Here is a 19,269-nt window from a genome sequence, read left to right as displayed (position 1 = left end):
TAAACATAAATGCTCCTCTCTTATACACACTCTCATCCACAAACATGCACACAGCATTCCTTGCAAAATATTTTTACTTAACCTCAGCTGCCAGTGAAGGTTCCATTCTAGCTTCTGATGATCCATTTTTGATTACACTAATAGTGAATAATATACAATTATTCAGATTTAGCATTAGAAAAATGAGCCAAAAGCAAGGAGTGCAGAGCCTCTCATGTGGTCTTGGCACAGAGTTTGCCACCTCTGAGGCCAGGGATAGCAAAGACAGTGCCATGGGTTGCAAGGATCAAGCCAGGGGTCGCATATATGAGCTCTAGTGACTTGTAAATGAAGGCCATGCATCCATATTTGAGTCAACTCAGTTGAGTGGTTTTTGATAATCAGAACATCCAGACACACCCAGCTGTAGATTGTACTACCTATCCAGACCTCAGACAGGTCACTCAGTGACCCTCAAGCCTTCAAGTGTTTTCTCTGCATATTCTTCCTCTGAAGCATATTTTCGAGTTTCCTCTATCAACTCTAAACATTAAATTCTTCAATTCTTTGCACCAAACCGAAATGTCCTTTATGTGTCCCTGCAATGCTACTCTGTATTTGAGCATGGATGTTTGTCTGTCATTTCTGCATGTTAGTCAACATGTTTTATAAATGTACCTATGGTTAGTTAATTGGAGGTTTAATGATTGATAGTGACAGCGTAAGAAGGACAGAAATTGACCCTCATCTTTAGTATCAGGAGCAGGGTCCAATCCAGTAGCATAGATGTGGAGATGTTGTGGTCTCCGGAGAGGTAGGTCTTCATTTTCTTTCTGAATAGCTGTAAACCTGGGATAGTATTGATATTGATGATGTTGATGTTACAGATCCTTGGAACAAGATGGAGAAAAGATTTTTTCTCGTTTTTCTGCTGTGTCCAATGTGTACCAGCTTCTGGTGTAGAGCTGTGCACCAGATGAGATTAGATTATTGACCAGGTATGCAGGGTTGTGCTTCTTCTGGAGGCCTTATAAGTGACATATCTGGTCATAAGGAAGATGTGGGTTTGGAGGGAGACCCAGTTTAGTTCCACCAGGGTTTCGGGTGATATTGTCGGATTCGTTTGGGTATTAATTGTATAGGATATCTGGTGCCTTTCAGGGGTCCTGTATGTTCTGCCATAGACCATAGAGCAGGGCTTTGCTTCCATCCATGAGCGAGGGGACTGAGGGGTATATTATCAAGACAGGCGATAAAATTATCGCCGCTTTAGCGGCAGAAAACTGCCACTAAAACGGCGATAATGGCCTTGATAATATGCTCTATGGAATTCCAATTGAAGCTCAGGTTAGATTTGAAGGACATCTAACATGGGCTTCAATTGGAATTCCATAGAGCATATTATCAAGCCCATTATCGCCGTTTCAGCTGCAGTTTTCTGCCGCTAAAGCGGCGATAATTTTATCGCCTGTCTTGATAATATGCCCCTAAGGCTTAGATTCTTGTTCTAAAGTCGGCTTGGAAGAAGTTATCCGTCAATTTGTAAGCATCATTGGCGATGGTGAATGGTTAACATAAGGCAGTCAAGAATCAGCTTTGTTTTGAAGAAAAAAACATGTCCAGTTGTTTCTTTCACTGTTGAGGAGCTGTCTTTTTCCCCAGCTTTGTGTTTGTTTAACACTACAAAGAGAAATAAAACACTCTTACATAATGGATAAATTCACTCTTTTCAACAGAAAGTATGGCTGAGCTTTGTCTGGATTTATATTTGGGAAAACTAGGCTGGGACAATGTTTACTGTTGTTAATGGGACAAATATTTGGGGTCTACAGTCTGGTCTGCGGTAAACATTGGTTGGTCTGGGAAGGTAAATGCAATTTCAATGGAACCTCATTATGGAGGAAATTGAATGGCGATTTATATTGCCAGATCACTTACTTTGATGTTAACAACGCTATTGGGGATCATTGCCTTCGATTTTATCGTTTACGAAATGCCGCACATAGCCACTATAAGCCATATGTGTAATGTTCTCCATACAAAGTAAAAGACTGTCACTGTAAACTGACGGATACATTTCAAATTTGCTAAAGTCAACAATAAAGTTTGTTCAAAAAAAAAAAAAATGGAGGAAATTGAAGAGCCAGCTGCGCTAGCCACATTGTGCCATGAGTTCAATTCTGGAGGAATCCAATTACTTTCCAGTGAAGCACTTTGCTGATCTTTAAGAACCTAATTCCTTTTTGGATAAATTCTTGTGTTTTGTGAAAACCATTCTCTCTCCAAGTCTAAGTGAGAAGCCCAAAAAGACTCTGGGTTATCTGAAGAAATAGATATTTATTTAGTTTACATTATCATGTATCTATCAACAGCAAGGAAGCGTCACATATTCAACATTACTGCTACTATCAAATAGTTCTCCCAATGATGTTATTGCGTAACTAGATTTTTCTAAATCTTTCATTTGTAGCTGTGACAGCAGTGTTCCAATAGGTTTATAAGGGGGTCCCATATGCCCTGGGAGGGGCAGTGTTTTGAATAGCGTAGAATAGGGAAATTAAGCTTGATTGAGAGTGTACTCGAATGGCGCTTATGCAGTGCTGTTTAGCTGAACTGAGCAGACCGCTGCAGAGACACCATTGTTCCCACAAAAGACAGCAGGAAACATAGCATACAAACATTGATCCTGTCATTGTGTGGAAGCATGCTACAGTAACTCAATGCACTACCTTTTATGACAATAACAGAAAATTGACTATTTTTGACATCTTTTGATGAGATATTTCTTGGAATGATGTTCGCTCATTGTAGTTTTTTTATGCTTGTACCGAATTTTGATCACTTTGACATATGTTCCTCAAGTATTCATAAAATGAAAATAAATTGTTAAATTGTACTGCAAACCTGCTGTTATTTATAGATTTACTGTGTCTGAATGGTAGGTGCAGGACCTGTAAATTAAATTATTTCTATTATATTTAATGAAGTGGGGTTTGGTGCCTTGCAAAAAAGCCATCATGATGAATTATTGAGAGTTGAACTTATATCATGTTAGCAGCTGCTCAGAAGTGCCCTGGGACATGTGGTTTCGCCTGTTTTATGGTTCGAGGCGCTGGCGCCCTGCTCTCAGACTATTAAAGAGCGTTGAGCGGGGAGATCACACGTTGTTACTTTCCTTGTAATTCGGTTTTGCAGAACCCCTCATTATTGTTTGCCAAAAATGCTTTTCTCCTGAGACATACTGTTTCAATTAACAGTCAGACTGGGACATTCAGTGATGGGATCTGATACCCCACAAATCAGCAGCTTTTACGAGCCTCGCTGCGGTTCCCAAAGTATATTATTTTTTACAAAGGGAATTTAAACTTAAACAACGTCTTTTAATAGGGAATGTGGAAGAACAAACAACACAAAAGTACTTCTTAATTAAACTCTTCTATACATGACTACTTTCATGACCTGTGAACCACATTGATTTGGCGGTATCCCCTTACAATACTGAGAAAAATGTACAAAATAAAAACAGGCTTTTGCAAAGTCAATAGGTTTGGCTTGGGACCCAGTGGTTTTTAGCCTTGCTGTTCAGGTTCCCCGATAATGGGCATCATGGCTGAAAAACAAAAGACACTATGATGTGGTGATTGTAGGAGCATGCACCCCCCATACGCACACCTATAAAATGATACAAGCATTTTTATTTTTTATTTACTGATTTGGATCAGTAAAATAGCGTGAAAGCATGTTTTTAAAGTGAATGTGGAGTCAGCCTGGCAAGAAAGCAACAAGGAGAAGTTCAGAAGAGTGAGGACAACATTGAGGAGGGGGGCAGTGGAGAAGCATGCGGGTGACAGACAGCAACACAAGAGTGCTGAGGGAAGGATATACATGAAGGAGACAGCTGGCAAAGACATGCACTCTCATTAAGTGCTGAATCAAAAGAAGAAAGTAGTGCTTGAAAAGCATGCATATAAGCCAGCCATTCTAAAGAGACAGTAAAGAGGCTGTGCAACATAGAAGAGGCAAACACAAGATTGAAAAGTTGGTACACAAATAAGGAGCAGGCGAATAAGAGTGAAAGCCAACCCATGGTAAGCAGTAGGAGGGATTCAAGCCCCTGAATGTTCTTAGTAAGCCCACAATATGTCTCTCAACAAACAATACATTTTTCGAGTGGGCTCGACCTAAAGATGAAGTGAGTTCCTGTATAACCTCCTGACATGGGGCAATGCACATTCCTGGGGCTTGTATGACATTGGCACAAAATTAAAGAAGGTGGGTGCATATCATCAAGGGGCCGCGATAAAATTATCACCGCTTTAGCGTCCATCTCGGGCGAAAAGCGGCGATAATTTTATCGCACTATCACCAAGGACACGCTAGCGCGTGAATCCATGCCTCAGCGCCCATTTTCCTAATGCCCAGCGTCCCAACACTAATGATATGCAAAGTGGGCGTACCTTACTAATATCACTTGGTAAATGTCGCTAACACAACTATCTCCTTTCATCAATCTTGCCACAAACCCGCGTAGCGATGTAAAAAATAGCGCAAACCACTCTTATCGCTGGTTTCTTAACGCCTGCTTACAATCTGACTTAGCCATTATATCCTATGGGAGGTGGATTGTAAGGATAAGTCCACCCTGCCCTCTCACCAAGGATTCGCCTATCACTGTGCTTTTATCGCTGGATTTCCAGTGATAATCGCACATTTTGCCGTTATCGCTGGATTTATCGCATTGGAGATAAGCGTTGATGATAACGCGCTATCTCGGCGATATAATCCAGCGATAGCCGGCAATAATTATGCTCGCGCTAAGCGCGCTTAGCGATAATTATCGCTGGCTGCTGCTGATATGCCCCCAAGTGGTTTAAATGAAGATAGTTGGTACATGTACTGTATTGAATTTTGTTTTATATATTTATATAGTGTTGTCCATAACCCTTGTATAATTGATGTAATGATTCATTGTCCTGATGGTGTTGCAGAGAAATAAACCCGGTCATGCATGTAGCTACAATCCGCTATACCTTGGTCTTTTTAGGTCTGGCTTGGCTGTGTAACTGTCTGCATCATCTATTCCTACCAATGTTTTAAATAAACATAGAGTGAGCTCTGGCTGTGCCCACAGGAGTATTAATCTCTCACCTCATGCTGTTGGCTGTTTTTGGTATCCTTCCATCTTCTTGTGCTGCCATTGGAATGTATGAGGGATTATTTTACACCCTGAAAGCACTCTCAATCATCACAGTGTTCCATGTTAAGTTCCTTGTCTCCTATATACATACTGTAGAGAATGCAGTACGTTTGCTACTGTGTTTCAATTTTGGCAAACCCCAAAGTCTGGCTTTAATGAGGTGAGCAGCATGTGTGCATACAAGCAGCATTTGTAAATGCCCATCATTACATGCATTAGCACACTGAAGTCAGGCCTACTGACTTTGCCAATGCTTGCTTTATATAGACGTTGTTGCTAACTGTATATTCTAAAGTTAAAACAACATATTGTAAACAAGAAATACAATTTACTCAGGGCTGGACAGCCTTTGTAAATGCCCAAGGGTGCACCGTTTCTCTCACACACATAAAATTGTTACTGTTTAACACATGTATAATTGAGGCCATAGATAATAATGCATTGGGCAAGGCATTTATTTATTTATTTATTTTGGCGTTTTATATAGCGCGAACATGACCCGTCCGGGTATCAGAGCACTGTACAAATAGCTATCAAGTCATACAATATCAGGAAAGGAGAAAAAGCAAATGACAATCAGAGATGGAATAACCATGGAGTTACATATATATAGTTTATCATTAAGCTTATCAGTTCTAAGAGCCTCTGCAAGTCCACTCGACGTTCGTCAGACTGAAGAAGGTTCATCGTTCCTGGTGAAGGAATCTATGCATCAAGAGTTTCTATAATGACTTAATAGCGCTTTGCAAACAAACCTATCAGGCCACGTGCCTGCCAACCCCAGAATCACCTCAGTAGACCAAGAAACCATTTTCCTATCATCACCCGAATCTTCACGTGTGTTGCTGCCTGATACATACCTCCCAATCTTTCACAGTTTTATAGACTGCCAATCACCTAGGATGAAGGGATCGTTTGAAATGGCACAACAAGAACTGCCTGAAGCAGTTATACACATTTTGCTAAATATTTTATTGATACATGCACATATGTGTACGATCTATGTATTTATGTGTGTAAGTTTATATAAGACAAACCTAGCTGCAAACTAGTGGGGCTCTGCATTCATACACAAGCCACACATTCGTGCCTATATCCATGGTTGTATTGCCTCTGCAAGGCACTGAATAGTTGTAGAAATACCTGAACCCATGCTTAATGAATACTGCATTCTTTCATAAATAATTATTTAAATAGCATAGACATAGAACATGTGGAATACTTCTACACCTGCCATGTAGTAATGCAACAATTAATCAACAAAATATATTATTACAGTGCATCATCATAAAACAGTTAAAAATTTAATATAGCTTATACTTCATCACCGAAGATTAAAATGAAAAGAATATTAAATATACACTTAATTGGGGTGGTTAAATTATGAGTTTGTTAGTTCTAATATAAAATAATTGATCAAACTCTTTCAACAATTACTAAATTTGGATAAATTGCCTCGAGCAATGGTAATTTGATGTTCAGATTCACAATTCACTGCAAATTGGTGCAAAATAATTTTTCCAGTTTTTCGTTATAAGCATGCATCGCTATTGATACTGGATCAAGAGTTGTGCATATGACCTGGACGTGCAGAAAGTATCTCACCAGATAATGATAATACAGTTGAAGTCCTCACAGAAATAACTGATGTGCCTGCATCAATTAATTCCATAGAAACGTCAATGAAGAATCAAGGGTCATCACAATTTGGGGCATAAAGTGTGAGAAGATGAAATTATTTTTACCCCTAAGACAAGTTGTGCCATAGACCATTGCCTGTTCTTTCCAGTTTTTGCAGCTATAAGTTTATAGACATTATTCAGAATTATAACTATGACCCCTTCTTTCTTACCCCACCTGCGTAGTTAACAATCTAGTAGATTGCGGGTGCTGCATCTGCCCTTCTAGCTTTATTTGAAAAAATCTTTTTACTTTACCTCTTTGTTGAATGACTCTCTTGCAGGCATGATATATCATGTTTCATTCATATTGCCTCAGAGAGATTTCTTGCTCTTTTAATACCGCTACTCAAACCTTTGACTTTCCAACTTAGTATTCTAAATTTGATCCAACAAAGATAAGTGGAATTGAGCTCTGTATGACTGTAATACATTATAGTTTGTTAGGTACTGTTGATTTAATTTTTATTTGCACCTCTTCTTTGTACCAACATCCCTGTCACCCTGTCACCTTTTTGCCCTCCCTTTCCTTCACAGCATCCCATCATGACTCCACCTCCACCAATCATGTGGTTCTCCTGTGAGTGAGTCATTCAAATAGATAGGCTCTTTTAGCCATTGAGAGAGTGCTGGGTGTCAGGCGTTTAGGTGAAATGAGATCAGAGAGCACAATAATCATGTGTAATAGAAAGAGAGCAATCTCTGAAAATATTAGAAAACATATGAAGGTATGTTAAAGGTAAAATGCAACAAAAAGGGCAAATGAGAGTAGGAAAGAGGCTAAGCTGTAATTCAGGATAAGTGAGAAGAAAGGCAAAAACCGGATTATTTAGCGATCAGGTTACTTTCATTTGCTTATTCATTTGCTATGTATAGCAATAGATTTTATTTTTCAAATCTACTCATTGGTGCATGTTCTAAAGATAGAACGTTGTTTTGCCTTTGAAAGAATTTTTGAGTCTTAAGGGTTCCTGTAGTGTAACAATTGCTGCTATAGCTTGAAATGTATTGATCAATTTTCATGGCTACCTCTTTTTATCTATGGTTGTTTTGAAAAAAAGCCTAACCCATATAAGAAGACATAGCCATTACAAGTGGTTGAATTCTTAGGCCCTGCAAGCTGAAAAAAAGTTTATCCCTTAATAGGAAATCTAAAAAGATGTGTTAGTATGGTATGTAGATTAGCAGGGGACTTTGTGCTCCAAACAGGTTCATAGTGTGCCCTCTGCATCTCTTTAAAAAACTCCTATGTCTTTGGATCAGGAAGTACATTGCTTAACATATCCACTAAGCAATGCTAAGTATTGGACCCTCTTTGATGGCAGAAATCTTTACGTTGTTCAGGTACTGCTTATTTTACAAGTTTTCTATTTTATTAGAGAAGCCTTGTACATTTTTGGATAATATTTCAGTGTGCATTACGGCTGTAGAAGGCCGATTTTCCATCTCCAAGAACCCTCTGTTCAATCTGAGATCATATACAGGAATGCCAGTGACTTGTTGCTGAATCAGAGAGAGCCAAATTAGCAGCAAGTAATTTCTCAAAGCTCGTTCTTCAGTCCTCTCTTTACAGGCTAATTATGTCTATTATAGTACTACATCTCTGAAATTTTCATTGTAGAGGTGGATAGGTTAATTGTCAAGCCCTACGGGCCTCTGCGTGATGAGGTTGCATGAGAGGTATGAATTTTGCTTTGATTTTGTACTTTCCACTGGATGACAGTTTTTTCTACTAAAAAGGTAGTATCATAACTAGTTCTATTGACGTTGTTGAGACCAGAATTTGTAGAGGCTCATAAGTGCCATATCAAATTATTTGCGGTAGAACTACCTTTACTTGGGGTGCCCATTCTGCGACTGGTGATATTGCATGAGTGCTTGTTACTGTCAGTTTCTACATTGTTAGTGGGTGGCCCAGAGCATGTTGATGTAGCAGAGACAATAGTTCATTTGTTTAGACTTGGCTTTCCTATTACTTATGGCCAAGGAACACTTTCACAAAAATCAGTTCTTGCCACCATGTTCCCTGTTCTGCTTCTTGATCTCAGTAAACCTGGGGCTTAAGGCTATGATTGTGTACTGTTACACTCTTACCTCATCTGCCTGCTCTGACTTCTGATTTACTCCCCATTTCGGTTGCGGCTGCTCTAAAAATGGGAGTTCCCTGGTAGTTATGGCGGCCCTGGCAGCAGAATTATCCAGACCTCCCAGGGGACTAGTTGTCTCCTCTTAAAATAAAAGAATTTCAGTATCCTCAACATCTGCCAACTGATTGTTATGTGAATCTGTATCTGGGTGCACATCAGCGGTAGGATTCTGTTCTGAAGCCGCTTCAAAGGTATCTCCTGTGTTACTCCTTGAGGCTGTTGATTCTTGCTATCCCCATTTTGGCTTTTGATAAGGAATCTTCATGTAATGCAATTCCCAGGACCATGAAGCTTTCTACACTTTCAGTTGCATCGTAGCTACCATGGTCTCTGACAACATGAGGGGGTTTGTCTGAGTTTATGCGATACATTTGTCCCCATGCTGCATTCAAGTTGCACGCCTAAATGCTGGCTAGCTCATTGAGCTGCCCCTTCCATCTTATTGCCAACTCCACAGAAATCTTTAATTTCCTTACCTACTGTCATTATCAGGATTAACCACTTTTGCACTGATGAGCAGTCTGAAAAAAGTCTTGTAACTGGCCAAAATGTCGAGATGGGTTTGATGCAGTGGGCTCTTCCATGTTAATGTGAATTTGCCCCTGGCATTCCCTTTGTGTTGTGCCAGTGGGGGGTGGAAGGCAACCTGTAATGGTCAGGATGTGCAACAGCTCAGCACCGGTGTTCATTCTTGCATTTATGACTCCTGGAGTCTCAGACCAAATCTATCCTTTCTCGAGTACCGCTCACCATAGCTTACCAAAGTATTGACAAGGCGGGAGATGCGTTGCCTCCATGTTAGTGGATCAGCCCATTGCCCCATTCGCAGACCAAAAGTGTGAACAATCATTTGGTTTGTCACAATGACAAGGACACTGAGATGGCAAATGTGTCAATCACTTAAAAAAAAAAGGTTAAAGGGATGTTATAGTTAGATGAAAATATCAGTAAAATATAACGTTTTAAATAATTGATAACACTGTGCATTGAATTTTAGTTACTTTACGGCACAAGATATAGTGGGTTGAGATAACTATAACTGGTGAATGCCAGTGGTTTTGTTAGATCAAAACATTATATTTTACTGACACTTTCACATAACTATAACATCCCTTTAACCTTTGTTTTAAGTGATATATATATATATATATATATACATATATATATATATATATATATATATATATATATATATATATATATATATATATATATAGTTAATGTATATTATAAGCAAAATCACTGATTCAATGTTTTGATATATCTGTGCTTTGAAATAACATCTAACCAGCTGCACAGCTTTCAGCAGCTATAGATAGTCAGCTTAGGTTACGAGAGCTTTGTGCGCCACCTGCCTTCTTGTTTATGCTCTGATTTAGAGCAACATCAAAAAGTTGCCAGTGGGCAGTTTATAAAGCAAAGAAACGTCTGTTCTCTGAATAAAAACATCACAGCAGATGTGGGCCATTTCCTGGTAGATGTGGGCCATTTCCTGGTAGCTTGAGCTGCTAAACTGTGGATTTAAAAATGGCCTGGAAAGTATGAAATAGATCCTGAGTGGTGTTTAAAAAATACGATCTAAGAAGTTGCAAAACAATGAAATATTTTTGAAGGCTAGCGTGTTTTTGTTGGAATCTGTACAATGTTTTGTAGTTCATTTCGACTACTTTGTATACGTTTATGGATATACTTGCTGGATGGAGTGCAAGTTTGTGGTCAGACCTGGCTGCATGGTGTCAATGAGTTTCCTTCTGCACGGATGTGTGTCTGGTAACATCAGCAATTCTTTCCATTAGAAGGAGCCTGGATCTCACCCTCTTTTAAAAGTCTGGATCCCTCCCACTTTTCTTACTGCCCCACGCAGGTTATTTTCCCTACTGTCCCCCTGCGTGCAGCTGTAGGGATTACAAACCCCTCTCTGTTTCGTGTAATCTCCCGATTACATGCTCGCAGTAACTGGTGTAATGTCACAATTAAAGTAACGTGATCAGTTGCAAAAAGCGAGAGGCTTGTATGTTAAGTATACAGCTGCACTGAAACATAGCTGCCAAAGTTTCATATTGCTAGTGTGTGACATTTTCAAAATTTCAGTGTAGTTATGAGTGACATTCAGCGACTATGAGAGACACTTTCTCATGAGCAAAATCAAGCAATGAAGACGAGGGAAACATATATAAATATCAGTAATTACACCCATTTGAGCAATGAGAAAATCTAAGAAGATCTTAAAACTGCTGCAAAGCACCAGAAATGGAAGTGCACTAACCTAGTGCCCTTATATAGGGGTGCCGCCAGGAGGCGGTGTGTCGCAGCAGACAGGCCCCAGATTGAGGGGTTTTGAGGGAAGCAGAGGGGTCTGAAAAAGCTTCATAGTTTAGCTGTTAATCAATAGCTCAGTTCTTTCTGGGTCAGGAGGTCATCAGAAGCAGGTACATCCTTAATTGCATTTTCTTAAAATTCTTAAATAAAATATCACATCCTTTACATCCTTTACCTGGTCTGAATCCTCCTTGCAGCGCACCCCAGATTCCTTTCCAAGGAGCGAACGCCAGACATGCTACCTGAAGTAGGAGTTTCTGTGTTTGGAAGCAGGTCACGCACTATTTTCAGATGAAGAGACACACCCACAGCGTGGGCAGTTGCTGGGCATTATGCAGATACCCAGTAGCGGTCCGTGGAGGGAGTTCAGTGGGGCAGTGAGGCGGGGCGGGGGAGGGGCAGGGTGGGTTAATGTAAACACCGGAATATGGATGAACGGAGGTAAGTACACATTTAAATAAATAAAACAAATTTCGTTGCGCGCGCTGCATCGCATTTTGCGATGCAGCGCACGCAAAGGAATTCGTTTTATTTATTTAATTGTGTACTTACCTCCGTTCATCCATATTCCGGTGTTTACATTTCCCCACGCTGCCTCTCCCCCGCCCCGCCTCTCTGCCCCACTGAACTCCCTCCACGGACCGCTACTGCAGATACCGCAAAAACCGAAATTGAAAGGTGTGTGTCTCAATAGGCGACGCACATGTGCCTCCGTCATTGTCCAGGGGCAGTGCACTGATTCAGGCATGTCCGATTTACAGAGGTGAGATGTTAAGGTTGTGTAGCAAATAGGGAAGACTGCGTGCCTGTTTAGGAGGCGGAATATATCCTTCCCCTTCCTTTGGCGTGCTCTTCCTACCCGAAGCACTTGGATTAAAGGAGGTGTTTAGAAAAACAATGCACTATGCTGTGGAGAAGTAGGGTGCAGCAGGGGGATGTATAACTTTACAATGGAGCAATCCCAGACGTATTCAAGTGAGAAGACAGAAATGCCTGTGCACACCTATAGAGAATACTGGTTTCTTCAGAATGACTGTTGAATGGGTGTCATTCTTTAACAAAATTAGGTGACTTTTACGTTGGCATTATAATTCAGTGGGGATGATTCGTGGTAGAAGGTACTGTATGTAAAATGACATTAGATTGGAGGATTGCTACACATCAGCCAACATTAGTGTACCATAGAGAATTCCCTAGTGCAGACTGGATATGGGGTCCGCACGTGCCTTTGTTTTGAGCCTTTCTCATGGACGCCACCATGTTTGGAGCGAACTCGGTTTGGTTAGGATTCATTCGGAGCTGCCTGTGCAGCCCAGCCACAGGCCTGCTCTGCTGCCCCTGCCCTGCCCCGTCATTGTAAGTTAATTGAGCACAGTCGTGGACATCCGCACCACTGTAATGTAGTGCGACTGCGGTGGTCGCGGACAGTCAGGTGGTCAAGGTGATAAAAATGTGTGATAATGCACTAAAATGTTGTGCTGCAGAACACCACAATAAAATGCATTAATCTAACGCCTGATGCGTGGTACTTGGCAGGGCTGCTAAAAGGCAACCACTTGCAACAATACAACAGTCTTAATCAATTCTGTAGAAAAAAACGGTCAGAACTACAAACTTACATATACATATTTAAATATTAAAATATAAAAAATAATTACTAATAATAATTAATATATTTTTCAAAATATTTACTACCATTCATAAAGTTTAAACCATAGATTGAAAAATAAAATCATAATTCGAAATTACCAATCATAAAAGTTAAAATATTTAAATAACATTTATATATTTTTTTAAATCTTTTTTTAAAAAAAAGGAAAATTAATCTTTATTAATAGTTTGGCTATATATTTATAAATGTTATTCTATTTTTTCTTTTTCTTGTTTTAATTATTTAATACAATTATTATATATCTCCATCAATATGAAATTAAAATGTATTATTTTTTAAATAAAATATATTTAAAAATTCTAAATTATTAATTTGCATATCTTTAAAATTAAATATCTAAAATGTTATTTTAAATTATTACATTTTTTAAACTCTCCCCACCCTTATCCTCTAAAAGCCCAATATCCTGCTACTATGAAAATATAATAAACATTTATTTATATATTTATTTAAATACATTATTACAACCAAAAATACAAATTCCAAGAATATAAATAAAAATAATAAACATATAAATCAAACACATTACAATAAATGATATACTAATTCACACTTACACACGATATTACACGTAACAATATTTTCTACATCAATATTTATTGTAATGATATTAAAAACACTAAAAACCATGGGCCTGATTACTATGTTGGTGGGACCCCCACCGACAGGCCGTCGTTGCCGATCCTACCGAAAGACGATCCTTTGGTTTGATTGGCGCATTAGGGTGCAGCAGGTTCGACCGCAGAGGTCGGGAGAAAAGACCACCGCCTAAGACAGGATCTAGAATCCCGTTGGGAGGCGGTCGGAATTGTATCCCTAGCATGGAGGTAGTGCCTGCACAGGCACCGCCGTTGGGATTACAATGTCCTTTCCCAACAGCCTTTTCATGGTGGTCCGCCTGTCATGAAAAGGGTGTCGGAAATGGACTTCGGGGGCCCCAGTCCCAGTGGACCACTGTAAAGTGGCCCGGGGGCACATGTAGTGCCCCCATGCACATTCATGCACGGTGTGCCAGGCACCACATGGTGCCAGGCACACGGTGCATGAATGTGCACAAAGTGCACTTTCACACTGCAGCTTGTGCTGTGGCCCTTTTCCTGGGACTGGCTTTAGCTTCAATGTAAAATAGCACTTTTCCGACTGCCAGCACGGTCGTCTCATTCTAATTGGGCAGTCAGACCGCTGCATGCTTGTCGGTCAGTCTCCTGACGTGATAGCGGGCAGCGGTATGTCTGGCCATTATCATAATGTGCTCCTATATTTTTACCTTTGTTATTCTTGTCGATGATATTTTTGATATCTTAATATTCTTTACATGATATTTTTGTATCATGATATTTTCTTCTAATATTTTGCCCAAAAATCCCCAAGTGCAAGGAAGGAAATTCCTCTTCTACCCTAGGACTGCTGTTTGTATATTAAAACACAGCAATAATCAGGGTTTAGTAAGCCCCTCGGGGCTTACTAAACCCTGATTATTGCAGCCTTCGCCCCTCGGGGCGAAGGCTGCGCTTGCGCAGTCTCGCTTGCGAGATTTAACGTTTTCTAGTAGTGGGGCTTGAACCCGCCCCTCTTCTCCATTGGCTGGCTTCCTAAACGGAGGCCAGCTATTGGAGGAGAGGGGCGTCTGTCCATTTAAGCCCCGTCTTTTTCGGATTCGGGGGCGTGTTTTTTAGTTTCTTTCTCTCCTCTGGAATGTAAACATTCCAGCCAAAGGGAAGAGGAGAGAAAGAAAAACACGCCCCCGAATCCGAAAATGACGCTGCGTTTCTCCGAGGCATTTCTGCTTGACCTCGGAGAAAGATGGTGGTGTTCATGGCGTCATCCCCGTCCACACGGCCAGGCTGGTGCTCGTCCTCTCCCCCTGCTCTCGGCTCCAGGTCATGCCGAACGTGGTTCAAAGTGGGGGGTAGTTTAGCTTTCCAGCTGCTCCTCTTTCTGTGGGTATTCGCACAGTACCTGTGTTCACGTGATGAACTGCACCACACAAGGTCCTCATGTGAGCAAACATATCTTCTGAGGTGATCATGCACCTCTCGGCTTGGCTGCCATACTGATAAGAGGACAGTACATTCACTTCTTAGAAGGGTTGCTATGCGTTTTATGGGACAGGTCTGCTCTATTTTAACAGTTCGTTTCACAGGTGTGTTGGCAATCTGAGCAGAGAGGCCAAGGAATGCAGAGACGTTTTAAGGCATGGACAAAGTGGGCTCCGGCCCAGGGCCCTAGCCTTGCAAGGGGCCCCCTGATAAAGCCAGCTATGTTCTGCAGAGTCTTGCCCTGATGACCTTGAATGATTTTTTAAACAGATTGTTGTAAATAGCGTCGTGGCAGTCATTAATAATGGTTGTTTTGACGAGCAGTGCGCAGAGTATCAGTGACAACACACTTAAACAGGTAACTAACCACTAAATCGGAAGTCTGATCCTTGCGCTCACCTCACCACATTGTGTGATCTTGGGCGAATCACGGATATGCCCCTATAGCTGGTTTCACATGTCTGCCAAAAAGTGGAGGCTCTTAAGAGGCCAATCATTTGTTTAATTATGGCGTATAAATTGATTTGAAACCTGCACAAATATTAGTCCTAGACCTCCCCCCCCCCCCGGTTAGCATCAAGCTTCCATTTGTTCTTAATACATAAGGGGGGGTGAGGGTAAAGGGGGTGATGGTAACTTATCCTGCCCTCTAAGCACTGCCCTGGCTTGCAGCAACCGGCTGGACAGTCCATCCCTGGTAGTACATTTTGTGATGGTATTGCTTAATTAGTTTGTCATTTTTGCATGTTAAAACTGCATGGACAAAGGTTTTACACCATTAGTACCAGTTTAACACGCGAGTACAGCCATAGGCAACAAAGAGACCAGTTAACATTTGAACAGGAGGTGAAGTGGGTGCCACTTCTGCTTTGGCTCCCAAGATCAATGTGTATGTGTCTAGATCTATGTGTGTGTGTGTGTGGCTCTCTATGTGTGTGTGTGGTTCTGTATGTGGGTGTGTGGCTCTGTATGTGGGTGTGTGGCTCTGTGTGTGTGTGTGTGTGTGGCTGTGTGTGTGTGTATGTGGCTCTGTGTATGTATGTGTAGCTCTGTGCGTGTGGCTGTGTGTGGCTCTGTGTGTGTGGCTCTGTGTGTGTGTGGGTGGCTCTGTGTGCGTGTGGGTGGCTCTGTGTTTGTGTGGGTGGCTCTGTGTGTGTGTGGGAGGCTCTGTGTGTGTTGGTGGGAGGCTCAATGTGTGTGTGGGTGGCTCTGTGTGTGTGGCTCTGTGTGTGTGGCTTTTTTTGTAGGTGGCTCTATGCGTGGTGGCTCTGTCTGTGTGTGGGTAACTCTGTGTGTGTGTGTAGGTGGCTCTGTGGGTGGCTCTATTTGTGTGTGGGTTGCTCTATGTGAGTGGCTCTGTGTGTGTGGGTGGCTCTGTGTGTGTGGGTGGCTCTGTGTGTGTGGGTGGCTTTGTGTGTGTAGCTCTGTGTGTGGGTGCAAATGAAATAGGTCTCGCATTTAAGAGTGATTAAGCTATTGACATTGTAAATAACAATGCCGTTTCTTTAAATGTTTTAAAAACATAAATAAAAATAATGTCATGAGCAATGCCAATAGTTCTAACTTTAACATTGCCGAGACCATTGCATTGTAAATGCTTGTTCATACTGGAGCTCCGGCATGGACTTTAAAAGTGCCCAGAATTCTCTGCGTGCATAACGCCTATAAATGTAGAGGCAAGACAATGCATGAGTTGATCGGCTTTTAGTAGCTCACAATTATTTTCACTGATCAGAAGTAGCTCTCAGTGCACAAAAGTTTGCAGGACCGCTGCTCTACACAATAATCATATATTGCATTAAAAAAACTACAGAAACACACATCTGGAAAATGTGAACATTCTTAGTAGAAGTAAGATGAAGTAAAGCGTGAAATATAAATGAGGGCTGCCCACTGACATTACATTACGCTTACATTAAGCGTTATCACTGTATTGACTATCACCGCTGTTGGGCGGGCCCTTTTCCTGGCGATTTTGAAATCTTGGCGGCCATATAAGGTGCACACTGGGACGCCTGGCGGCGCCATTTTGGAGCTCGGACGTTCTAGTCGTCACAAGGACGCTAGACGTTTACATAAGGGGGTCATGCTGACGCGCAGCGGATTCGCGCAGCGGGATCGCCGGATTTCCGCCGGAGTTACGCCTGAGTTCAGCCCGTCTGCGCCCGTCCGCGCTGAGGACGGGCTGCGGGACGGGCCGGGAACAGAAGACTTTCACTCTGCGCCTCAGGTAACATGTTCTTACTCCTTTCAGGAGATGACTGCGTTAAGGCCTTCTCTACTAGCCTGTCATCATAGTTTTTCGCCTGAGGGCATCCTACGCTCCTCTATATGCCATACATGTAATGGGGCTCTATTGCCCTCTTGCTCCATTATCGGGTCAACACATAGCTGGTCCTCTTACATTGCCCCATTCCTCTTCTATTGTTGTCGATTTTGGCATGACTTTATCGGCTCTGTCAGATTTTGTTTACCCTGCCTTATCTGCTGCGGCATTCTGGGAATGTTTATGATCTTGTGTGTTGTGGTTTTACTGGTTTGGAGACTGGGGATGTATTTTTGTGAAAGTATGCCATGTAGCGCTTTACAATCAAATAAGAGGAAGTTCTCAGTAAAAATTAAAAAAAGGGGAAACCTGCTCTTCTTTTTTGTTTGAGATTTCGGTACCCTAAAAAAGAAAAGACATTAGTATTTTTTTTAAAGGATTCTCACCCACCACACAGGCCTCATGATCGAGCCTTCGCCTGGAATGTAAATGCATCCAGGCAGGCTCGACCTGATGGTCAAAGGGAATACTTTGAGATCTTGGTTCAAAATGACTGCATCTGAAGAAACAAAAATTACCTAAGGGACTACCCAATTATAGATAGTTGCAAATCTTACAAAATTACTACTGGTAAGGATAAAAACAAAAGAAATCAGATGCTAATGAAGGTTATTAGTTTCTCTGCCTTTGATTCTTAGGTCTACATGTTTCAGCCTGCACAACTATGACCAAGAGGGTCATTAGGCTTTCGCGGGCCCAAAGGAACATGCCTGATGGTTAGGTTTTACAGGTTCTACACACTTTGTGCCAACCATCCATTCGACATGCTCTCATTCACACATGCCACACAAACCAATCTGCAGTTGTCAGGTCGTTATCTGGAGTTACAAAGAAATCATTACTCATTCTTAATATTGTTGCTCTGACATTTATAGACTTTTTTCACATTGCATGCTAGGGTGTCACACTGTGCTGCACTGCACCCCTCTGAATCGGGATATAGTCACAGTAACATGTGCCACACAATAAACACTCATCTGTTAATTTATTAAACATTGTTCAAGTTATGTTTCGGCATAGCGCCTATGAATTTTGCTCTATGTATCTATGTGCCAATGCACTTACAAATACATGCATATAATGGCATTATTTCTATATGTCTGCATGTCATGCACTTACCACAACATTGCTTAATTTGAGCCGGTGGTTTCCGGTGCTCGGCAGCAACACTTAGTGGCTGATTACGATGTCAGGGGGAGTTGCCTGTGCCCGACATTGTCTCGGTCATGGGACCAACCAACACCCAGTCAGCGGTCCCGACCGGCCCATTAGGATGCGACCGAACACCTTTCGGTCGCATTCCTACATTTTATAATGGAAGCATGTATTCCGGTCGTAAACCAACCGGAGTGCATGCTCCCATTGTAAAATGGGAGGTGCAGTTCATCCCTGCACCCCGTGGCAGGCACCTCAAGGTGCCTGCCACGGGGTGCAGTGATCAACAGGGGCACACCATAGGTGCCCCCTCAGCCTCCAACCAGAGGCAGTGCTCCCAATTGGGGCCCTGCTGGAGGCCACCAAAGTCACGTTCCGACAGCTGTTCTGTGTCGAAGAGGATGGCACGGAAAGACTGCCAAAACCAGACATGGTAATCCCAAGGGCAGAAAGAGCCACCCTTGAGATTACTGGCCGTAATTCGACTGACTGAAAACACTCGGAATGGCCGTTCGGATTCCTTTGCAACCTCCTCCATTGTAATGAGGCAGTCGGAAAGAAATCCGACCGGCATAATGCGATGCGGTCGGAAAGGCTTTGACCAATGGTCGGAGCCTTTTCCAACAGCATCGTAATCAGCCCCTTAATTGTTATCACCGACACTTATTCCAGTATGCCACACGGTGGAGCTGTTTGAGTCATTTAGAGATGAACAGAACAGTTGTTCATTAATTCAATATACATTACAATGACTAA

The 19,269-nt window shown here is 41.7% G+C and overlaps 1 protein-coding gene across 1 annotated transcript in view; it reads left to right on the top strand.

The window, feature by feature from the left end:
* Positions 1–19,269, top strand: part of TNS3 (tensin 3) — a 784,915-nt gene that overhangs the window by 77,155 nt on the left and 688,491 nt on the right. The window lies entirely within an intron of this gene.

Source organism: Triturus cristatus, chromosome 5_2, assembly GCF_964204655.1.
Source record: "Triturus cristatus chromosome 5_2, aTriCri1.1, whole genome shotgun sequence".
Taxonomy (NCBI): domain Eukaryota; kingdom Metazoa; phylum Chordata; class Amphibia; order Caudata; family Salamandridae; genus Triturus; species Triturus cristatus.
The sequence above is the reverse complement of the archived record's forward strand: the minus strand, read 5'-3'. Positions and strand labels throughout refer to the sequence as shown.